The sequence below is a fragment of the Solanum verrucosum genome, unplaced genomic scaffold (genome assembly GCF_900185275.1).
Source record: "Solanum verrucosum unplaced genomic scaffold, falcon-dt-bn FXZP01000085.1, whole genome shotgun sequence".
Taxonomy (NCBI): Eukaryota; Viridiplantae; Streptophyta; class Magnoliopsida; order Solanales; family Solanaceae; genus Solanum; species Solanum verrucosum.
The window spans coordinates 1,561,511-1,572,631 of record NW_026019839.1 but is presented as its reverse complement, the minus strand read 5'-3'; the positions used below and the strand labels follow the sequence as shown (position 1 = coordinate 1,572,631).

The 11,121-nt window shown below is 34.3% G+C and overlaps 1 protein-coding gene across 1 annotated transcript in view; it reads left to right on the top strand.

Annotated features, from left to right (window-relative positions):
• LOC125815550 (uncharacterized) overlaps nt 1–11,121 on the top strand; it is a 79,783-nt gene that overhangs the window by 26,380 nt on the left and 42,282 nt on the right. The window lies entirely within an intron of this gene.

Genomic DNA, 11,121 nt, shown 5'->3' with positions numbered 1-11,121 from the left:
GAAAAGAGTATCATATAATTGGGGATATGCGCGACCTAAATAGGTTTCAATTAGAAAGAAGGGCATAATACAATTTAACTTGGTTTCAGTTGTCATCTATGTCCTCTAAATTTGCATGTACATAAGTAGACACTTAAATTTGTATAAAATTGAACAAATAAATACTTTTATCCTACGTACAAAGCTAGCACAATCAATTATGTTGTTGGTCAAGCCTAGAGACTTCTTAACTAACTGGTTACTGTTGGCACAAGAACATTCCTTTCAAATGATCAAGAATTTTCAGATATAGCGTTGCACCCAAGAGTGTAGCCTAGTGGAGTTGGAAATGATGAAATTGGGTGGAGAACCAAGAAGTTTTAGGTTCACTTTCCTCCCAATTAGTCTAAGCCTTGGTGGGCGAAGTTACGTGCGCCCCCTTTCTCTCTCTCCTTAAAGCCCCCAAATTCGATAATTAACATGCACTCTCACCTCATTAAATCACTTAACTAGAGTAAATTTACATTGTTTGATGTAAGCAACCAGTGCGAATAAGTATTTACCAACAAATTCACATAATCTAGCAAGATATATTAGGTTTCACTTTTCAGTAGATGAATAATCTCTTGAAATTTTCTAAAAAACTTCTGAAGTATGAAAAATATAATTATGGATCAACAAACTCACCTCAATGATGATGAATTGAATCTACCACAAGGAGTTGTCTAGTACAAGGAAATCAAAAAATAATAAGAGTTTTGAATGGCGCAATCAGAGAGTATGTATCAGCTCTAACTAATTACTAAATAATTTATTTAATAGTAGGTAAACAACAATTATGCATAATTATTATAATTAATAGTTATGTTTCATTCCTATTGGCTAATTGACTGATAATATGAACTATGAATTATTAATAATGGTAGGTAAATACTAAGCAACAATTATTGGTTTATTAATTAATAGTGATAAATATTTTCCATCTCACATCTGAAAGGATCAACAGTATTTTCACTTATCCTATGGATAGCCTGCTTGGGTATGGAAACCTAAACATGAGACCCAAGACTACTTGGGTACCTAAATGGAAGTAACATGCTTGTTTTGCAAGAACACCAAAAATGATCTTTAGTGACAATTTAGCCACAATAACTTAATTGTCACTAAATATGTTTTTTAGAGGCAATTAATATTTTTTGTAAATGTCCTTAAAGCCTATAGCGACATTGAATCCTTTGGTGATTAACTAATGTCAGTAAATACTTTAGTACTCTTTGTTAATATGTATATTTATAATTGCCGCTAACATCTATTTTTGTTGTAATGTGATGGGCACCAAAAACTTGTTTAAATCCACTGCTGATTTCTAGTTTTCAGTAATTATCTTTCTTGTCTAATGTTGATTGTGTAATATTGCAAATCTTTGTCTTTTTTCCACTTTGCTCTCGGTTTCAACTCTTTCCTTTGACTCTCTGATTCTGGATCCATAGCGCCAGATAATATTTTTCTTCTATTTTTAGTATAATTATTTGGTTAAATACGCTCTTAATCATATTGTATTATTTGGGGGGGGGGGGGGGGGGGGGGTGTGACAAGCAATCGTTAGTTTTTCATAGAGAAAATGGTCAAATGAGCCCCCAATCTATTACCGAATTTTCAACTACACACTTTTACTTCACAGGAACCATATTACCCCCTGAACTATTTAAAATTGAAATTATTACCTCCCTAAATGCTTATGTGGCAAAGTGAGTGTATTTCACTCTCTCAAAGAGAGTGAAGATCAAAAATAAATATTAAAACTTTATTTTTAATATTATTTTCATTTTTATTTTTTTTCTTGATTTGTTTTCATCTCATCTCTTTTCTTCTTCTTCTTAACAACTTAGTAGAGCATCCATGGTAGTCATCAAATTTCATCATCACGATCTGGAAACACCACCATTACAATATCTATTATCACACCATAATTCCTAGGTAGAAATCTCTTTCCTATTCGCCACACAATAAAAAATTATAAAGTAAATTACTTTATCCCCATTTTCAAAATCAATTATTAGCCATTAAAACACCATTGAAATATCATTTTGAAGCTATTGTAACAAATTTTTTCAGTTAACAAAATTCATTCAAACAACTTAATAATGTTGGGAATCTCTTAAAAAATTCTCAAAATATCCTCATCGAAAAAGATTTTGACCGAAGTTTTATTTTTTAGGTCATTCCTCTTATTGAACCCCTACTCTTGTAAAAATGACGTGGAGGGTTGTCATTCCTCTAATTACTACCATAAATTTTTTCGCTTCTCAACCTTTCTACTTGTGGCTCTATGGTAAGATGGAATTGAAGGATGGAAGAGGAGGAACAAGAAGAGGAAGAGAAAGAAATAAAAGAAAAAAGAAAAACAATATAAAATAATCAGTCAAAAAGGACAAAAAAAAATTAAAAAAATTACATGTGTCAAACGCATGGATTTCACTTATCAACATAAATGTGGTTGTGACTTTTTAGGGAGGTAATAATTTCGATTTTAAATAATTCAGGGGGTAATAGGATCCCCGTAAAGTATAAGTGTGTAGTTGGAAATCCGGTAATAGATTGGGGGCTCATTTGACAATTTTCTCTTTTTTCATAAGTAGAAAGTAATAGAATATCAAGTAAATGTGTTTATAAATCAATGAGGGAGAAAATTAGGATTGTTTATTTGCCAATGAAGTCATAACTAAGTAAGACCGCATATTAGTAACTTCTTTTGGTGTGTAGTATGCTAGATTGGTAAGTTAATTTCACCTAAGTAGTTGGTCCCCCTAAATAGTTGAATATCACCACGCAACTTGATTCGTCTACGAGTGTTTGCTTTACTAACCCTTATCTTTGATTTCAAATTAACTATTTTCGAGCAAGGTCAGGCTATTAGATAAGGGTTGATAGTCTCAAATCTCTGTTATATAGTCCATTTTCCAATTTGTTACCCCTTTGGTCAAGCAAGTAAGAATAAGGTGAGTTCTAACGTTGCAACCGTTAAAAAATATTACGAAAGGAAAAACAATATACGCATGCACTCCATTCAAAAATTACTAAATATTAGGTCTACTTAGTTAAGTCTTCATAGTTCCCCCAACCGTAGTTGTGGGTTTAGTTACTCATAATTGTATGATACTGTCACCCCCCGAGCCTACATCCTGGACGTGGCCGGCACTCGATAACCATTGTTGATCCCCAAGTGAACCCTTGACATGATTGACTACTTAGCGAAAGAGAGAACGTTGAGTCCATAGAGGGGGTGTATGTGATGCCCCAACTTAAGATAAGAAGTCTCACATTGGCAAAACACACGAGAGATGTTGGGTATATAAGTAATCAGACTTTACCAACTAGTGAATCATTGTAAAGTCGTGAGGGCCTAGGCTCAAAGAGGACAATATCACTAGCGGGTTGGGTCGTTACATATACGAACAATGATTAATGAATAATGCATAATTGTACACTCACAACATGAATAGTAAAAAACCTGAAATCTTGAATTATAACTCAAAGTCAAAAACCAAGAATCAAAGTATGAATTCTCTCCAAATTCAATAACACAAACAAATTAAGGACTTGTTTTTCTTTTAGTCTCATATCAGAAAACAAACGTAAAATGTGAAAGAAAATCTAGGAAAAATATTTATGGGTCATGGTTACCACTCGTAAATATCCGGCTTTTTGGCATATCTCATCTACGAACTCTATCTACAACTCGTGAAAGCATATACGGCTCGTGGTTTCCAATCATAGAACTCAGGCTTTTCAACATAGTCTCTGAAACTTCATCTACAAAGTCATCTACGGCAGGGGCATAGCTATGTCAAATTCTACATTTAAAGGATATATATATTTAAAGTTGGACACCCTTAACAAAAGTCAAAGCTTTGGCATAGTGGTAATGTATGCCCATCCAAATTAAGAAGTTTTGGATTTGAACCTCAAATAGTACAATATTTTTTTGTTTTATTTTGACAGCAACACACTATTATTCTTGGACACCTCTATCTTTAACTTTAGTAACTATTCGTTGTAGAGTTCGAAGTACAATTCTTTGAAAGCTTAATGATCAGTATAGCTTATTAGCAAAACTTTTATATTATCAAATACTATTAATTAATTGGTACTAATATGACCAAAATATTTTTTCAATCGTACTTGAATTTGCACGTGCTTTTATAAACTGAACAACAATAAATTTAAAAAGTTTTTGAAGAAGGGAAAAGTTGAGAGATTTATATGCAAATTAATGGGTGCTATGGGAGATTTAAGTCTATTTCAAACTTTTAAATTGCTAATATTTTTTAGATAAGAAATACTCGTAAATCAATGTGTTAGCGGAAACGTGAAATTAAAGAACAAGAAAGATCTAGAACAACAATATTTAACGTGGTTCGGATCAAAATGATCCTACGTCCACCAAAGAACAGCTGCACCAATATTTATTTCACTCTACAAAGAATACAAGTGAAATACTACAAGAGAGAGAACATCAAATGCCTTAGAAGGTGAGAAGGTAAGTGAGAGGATGATTTGAAAATGAATTAAGAACTACCTATTTATAGGAATAAATTCTTCCTATTGATGTCATCCATGACATTACTATGTGTCAAAAAATGTCAAGGTTAAATATGTGAAACCATTTTATGGTTTACCTAAATTTCACCTATCAAGATACTATCTTGACTTTTATTTTGTACTAATTATCTTCCTACCAAATCTTCATATTAATTCATCTTCCATTGAGTTTGATTCCACAAGGACCAAACCAACTCTTTCAATCTCCACCTTGGTTTGCGTTCCGAGCATGCGTATAAACAACTCCGGCCAAAATTTCTAAGTTTACTAGGAAATCCCGTTGTAAGAAACAAGAAGAATCAAACCTTTGTTGAACATATTAGCTCTACCTAGCAGTTGTTCTCCCAGAGTTGCATCATTTGATGCATACTCCCGCCAAGTCCTTGCAGTGTGCAAACTTGGCAAACGGGACTATCTTAGTCAACATCACTACAGTGTTATCGTCTGTGATAACCTTCTCAACCTTGATAGCTCTCTCTTTTACGACATCTCGAATAAAATAGAATCTGATATCAATGTGTTTGGTGTGCTCATGAAATCTTTGATTTTTAATCAAATGAATAGCACTTTGACTAGCACATCTTATAGTTGATTCCAATTGAATCAAACTCAATTCTGCCACCAAACCTTTCAACCAGATAGCTTATTTCACTGCCTCCGTTGCGGCCATATATTCTGCCTCTATTGTAGACAAAGCGATAATCGACTGTAAAGTCGATTTCCAACTAACGACACTACCAACGAGAGTAAAAATGTATCCAGTTGTGGACCTCCTTATATCAAGATCCCCTGCATAGTCAAAATTTACATAACCGAGAATTGAAATACCTTCACTTTTCCAAAAGGTTAGGCCAACATCAGGAGCTCCTTTGAGGTATCTCAATATCCACTTCACAGCTTCCCAAATGCCTTTTTCTTGGATTTGCCATGTAACTGCTTACCACACTTACATATTGAGAAATATCTAGGTGTGTGCACATCATAACATATATAATGCTGTCAACTGTGCTCGCATAAGGAACATTTGACATATGCTCCACCTCATCCATAGACTAGGGAATTTGTAACTCTGAAAGCTTGAAATGAGAAGCTAACGGTGTACTTATAGGCTTGCTCATATGCATATTGAATCTCTCAAGAACCTTTCGATGTACCTCTTTTGAGAAAGATGTACAACACCGTCTTCTCTTGAAATCTCCATTCTAAGGATTTTCTTTGCAGCTCCCAAATCCTTCATGTCGAATTCCTTGCTCAACAGTTTCTTCAAAATATTTATCTATGTGATGTTGTTAGCAACAATAAGCATATCATCAACATACAACAATAGATAAATCATACAGTTACCAGACATCTTCTTGTGATACACACAACTATCAAATGCACTCCTCGAAAATCCATGTGTAGTCATGAATGCATCAAACCTCTTATACCACTGTCTAGGGGATTGCTTTATACCATACAAAAACTTCTTCAGTTGGCATACATGAACTTCATTTCCTTCAGCTAGGAAACCTTCAGGCTGATCCATATAGATTGTCTCTTTTAGATCACCATGTAAGAAAGCAGTTTTGACATCAAGTTGTTGAAGCTCTAAATCAAATTGTGCAACAAATGCTAGTACCACGCGAATTGACCTATGTTTCACGACTGGAGAGAAGATCTCATTGTAGTCAATTCTTTCCTTTTGGCTGAAACCCTTTGCAACCAATCTCGCCTTGAACCTAGCATCTTCCACTTCTGGAATACCCTCTTTCTTTCTGTAGACCCATTTGCATCCAACTGTCCTCTTCCCTTTTGGCCTTTTAACTAAGACCCATGTCTCATTTTTGTGAAGATACTCCATCTCTTCCATCATGACTAACTGTCATTGTGCAATATATTTGCAAGCAGTTGCTTTAACATACGAGGAGGGTTCGAGATCCTTAATCTCTTCTTCTGCAGCTATGAACGCATATGCAATCATATTTTCTTGCTTTATAAGACGTTTCGATTTCCGTAATTGCCTTTTGTCCCTTCCCTTCACAATTGTGTATGGTTCATTGACAACAAATTCTTCAAGATCTACATATTTTGACTTATCAATTTGAGCCTCTTGATCCTTTTCCTTGGTAAGCTCCACCTTCTCGTTGTTCTCATTTCTTGATAACTCCACAGAAACTTTACGAGGATCAAGTATAGAGGATTCGTCAAAGGTAACATCTCTACTAACTACAACTTTGAGTAAGGACAAACAACAAAGTTTGTACCCTTTTACTCCATCTACATACCCTACGAATATGGCCTTTTTAGCCCTTGGTTCAAGCTTTTCTTCATTAACATGATAATAAGCTGGACACCCAAATATTCGCAAGTATGAATAGTTAGAGGTTTCACCAAACCATACCTCATTCAGAGTCTTAAAGTCAATCGTTGGTGCTGGAGATCGATTTACAATATGAGAAGCAGTATGAACTGCTTCAGCCTCAAATACTTTGGACATCTTGGCTTATAAGAGCATACAATGAGCCTTCTCTAGAAGAGTTTTGTTCATTCTCTCGGCAACTCCATTCTGTTGTGGTGTGTGCCTGACCGTCTTATGTCTTGCGATCCCATGAACCTTGCAGAAATCATTGAACTCTTCACTGCAAAACTCCAAGCCACTGTCTGTGCGAATATATTTGATTTTTCTCTCCATTTGATTTTCAACCAAAATCTTCCACTCTTTAAATGCTTCAAAAGCATCACTTTTTGCCTTCAAGAAACGCACCCAAACTTTTCATGAAAAATCATCAATGAATGTGAGAAGATACCTCTTTTCTCCATTCGATGGAAGCTTAGAGGGACCCCATAAATCTGAATGGATGTAGTCTAGCATCCCTCCCGTCTTGTGCTTGCCAGTGTTGAAGCTGACCTTATTTTGCTTCCTGTTGACACCCAATTTCGGACCTCCACGATAGAAATTAATTTTCAAGCTTCTTTAATTTCAAACGATTTGAAATAACTAATTTTATGAAAAAATCAAAATATGTTTCAAGTTATTTTAAAGAATTTTACTCACTTTTTATAATATTATAAATAATGAATATGTTTTAAAATCTTTACATACGTTACTAATATATTTTACAAATATTTGAAAAAAGACTTTATTTTTTTTTTAGTTAAATGCTTTATTAATTTGGCTTAGTTTAAATTATGGATATGTTGTTGAATTAGTTATTTTTATAAAGTTAATTATTTTATTTCATTAATATTAAGAAGCCCATTAATTAATTAATAATAATTCATTTTATTTGAAATTTAGCCAAATTCACTACATAACATTTAATTTTGGGCTAATTTTGTAATATACTTGGCTATGTTTTATTACAGACATACCCATGTCCTAACCTCAATTTAAACCCATCCAAAGACCAAATTTGGGCCCTTTTACTTGTCTCCAGCAGCCTACACACGACCCACTCCAACTTCCCCTCAATTTCTCAGCCCAATTCCCCAATCTCTCGACCCAGCACACTCTCTTTACCTCCGACCCGACCCGTTTCTCTTATTCAACAAGAAAACGGTACAATCTTGTTCTCAAAAGAGAAACCCAGGAACATCAAACAAAAAACAAAGACGCGTGAATAACTTTGTTTGACCATATACGCGTTTTATCTTCTTCACGCGAGGGCCACGAACACAGCAATTCACGGCGTCCAACTCCAACTCTCTCCAACGCTCTCACGTCGTCAACATCGGCGTCCATTTACACGAAAAGCAGCAGCAACAGTGAGCAGTACACTGTGATTTTTGTTTCTTCTCCAACGTCCCTTTCGATTGTTAATATCGCAGCAGTGGTACAAGCACGCGTTTCTCCCCTTTCCTCTTCCGAAATGGGTTGAAGTCGCAAGAGGAAAGGTGCCTCACCGAATTGGTGAAAGAGTTTTTGATTTTGAATTTTGAATTTGGGCTTTGGTTTGCCCGATTTTCGTTTTTCCCCCATTTTCTGTACCCTATTTTCCCTTCTATATAATGGCTCTTATTCACTGTTGAAGGGGGGGGGGGGGGGGGAGGGAATTTTTGGGAGTTGGTTAAAAAAAAATAGTAATATCGAATATAAGAATATATATACAAAATCAATAGCTATCGACAGGAGTTTTGCTTTTTGTGATCGCCGCTTGCAAAGCTCACCGGAATCTTGGTGTGTTATTGAAGTTGCTGCTCATTCTCTGCTCGTATCTGTCCCGGTTCAGCTGCCCGGAAAAAGGTAATACCATTTTCCCTTTGTTAAATTCCTCTCTATTTCGTGTTCCTATTATTGAAGCTTTCGATTTGATTATGTTGTTGTTGTTCGCTTACTGATTCCTTTAATGTTGATACCAAGTTGTCGTTTAGCATCTGAATATAGCTAGGTGTTACTCCTATTATCGATAGTCATGTTGTTCGGAAGGTCGTCTGACGGTCAATACGATTATAGTTTTGTGATATAGACTCTAGCATGATTCACCTCTTAAAAATTAAAATGACCAGCCCCCTTTCTTGTAAATAGCCTGCTTGTTCTTCCGTGTGGTTTCGATTTTGTCGTTATTGTTCAAATCCCCGATTACACGAGGTCTGAGTTTTCTTTTGTGTTCCTTCTTCATTGTTTGTGATATAAGTATTGCCAGATTTCTCCAACCAGCCCTGCTGCTCTTATTTGTGTTAAGTTCTTTTAAAAATATAAAAAAAATAAAAATGAAATTGATGTCTCCCCTGCATACTCCCCTTATCTTCATTCTATTCTTTGTTACGTATTTGTCTTGTATGCATGTTTCACTCCGGGTTATTACTTGTCCGCATATATTTCATGAGTTTATAATTAGTCCTTGACCTCACCTCGACAGTAGTTCGAATATAAGTTGTTAATGTTTGAATAGATTTTGTGAGCTAATCTATCTATCAAATATTATTTGAAGCATGATAAAACTGATTTTAATGTTTGTATTTAAGTTATTGGTTGCCTCATTTTTCCATTCTCCATGTTGTTTGATGCTTAGTATCTCACTGTCTAGCGTACTAAAGTAGCTTTCCTAATTAATCATCTTTGACACGGTATGTTTGTTCTTATAATGCTTACTGTGAAGCATAATTTTGGTCTAAATGATTTTCTAGTTTCCTTTCAAGGTTAGATGGTCATTAGCTAGTTGTGGTTTATTTGTCTAATTTTTGGGAAGTGCCAGAAGTGTCATTTTTCTAATATTTATTGTTGGGGTTGCCCTTTATTTCAAAGTATGTTTTAGTTATTAACTATTTGAGGGCATTAAGGTGCTTAATATTGATTTAAAAGTTTACGTGATTTGCTTGAGTTATGCTTCTTTTATGACACTTTAAATTATGAATAGTAATTTATGAGTCTGGCCTACTGTTTGCATCCCACACACACAGTTACTTTATTTATTCTTGGTCTTCTTTACTATATTTCCTCGGTAGTATTTAGGGGTCACTCGTTGTGCATTCATTGTTTTCTTTTAATTTGTTCCAATGTTTTCTTCTAATTTATATATGTCCAATATCAATAGGATATCCTACTATTTTTTTATATATAATTTTAGTGTTATTCAATATGTCCTTTGGTGATGATTGCGTTAGTTCTGATTACTACCTCTTGAAATAAGTGAATTTCCAGCATGTTCCTCTATGTTCTTTAGCTTGAATTACATAATTAGCATATATCTCTATCTCTACACCTTGCCATTTCTTTGTTTTAGTTGAATTATATGCTAACCATTTTGCCATTTTATTTGCATGTAAATCTGCCCAAGTCCCCGTGAATTTCTATTTTCTTTCCTCGCATTTCAAGAGAGCCATAAAGGCTCAAACCCTCTCCTTTTCGAATCGGACAGCAAAGGGAAATAGGCGTACAGGTCCCGGAAAGCTGAAAATAGGCCAAGATGCACTTGTATACACTGATATACCTGGTGTATACACTATGATACAGGGGCGAAAGTGAGCTAAAAAAGCTCAAGCGCTACAACAGTCCAAAGGGGACTGAAATGGATAAATTTCGTAACAAAGACAAAAGGGCCCAAAATCATGTCGGGAATTTTTAGAATAGGACAGGTTCAACAGATTTGGGGAATTTGGGCCTTTTGGCCCCAAGTGCAATACTCCTTTCCTTGCTCTTATTTATTTTGTTGTATTTGACTAACATTTTGATCATCTTATGGTTTAATTTAATTAAATCCCCAAGAATGGTCATTTCATTTTATTTTTCAGATTAAGCTATATATTTTATTACTTAGTTCTTATTTTAATATTAGTCTTTTCAACACTTAAATTATTTCCCTTTAGAAAATTTCCCTCTAGTTCATTTCCCTTTAGATAAATAAAAATGATAAAAATAATAATAATAGTAATAAATAAGTAGGTTAAAACAAATGAGTTTTTTTTAATTAGTCAAAATTTCCAAAATAAGTTAGAATAAATGAGTTCTTTTATTTAGTTAAAATTTCAAAAAAATTAGTTAAAATAATTGAGTTCTTTTACTTCGTTAAACTTTCAAAATTAGTCAAAGTCATGAGTTCTTTACTTAGTTAATTTTTT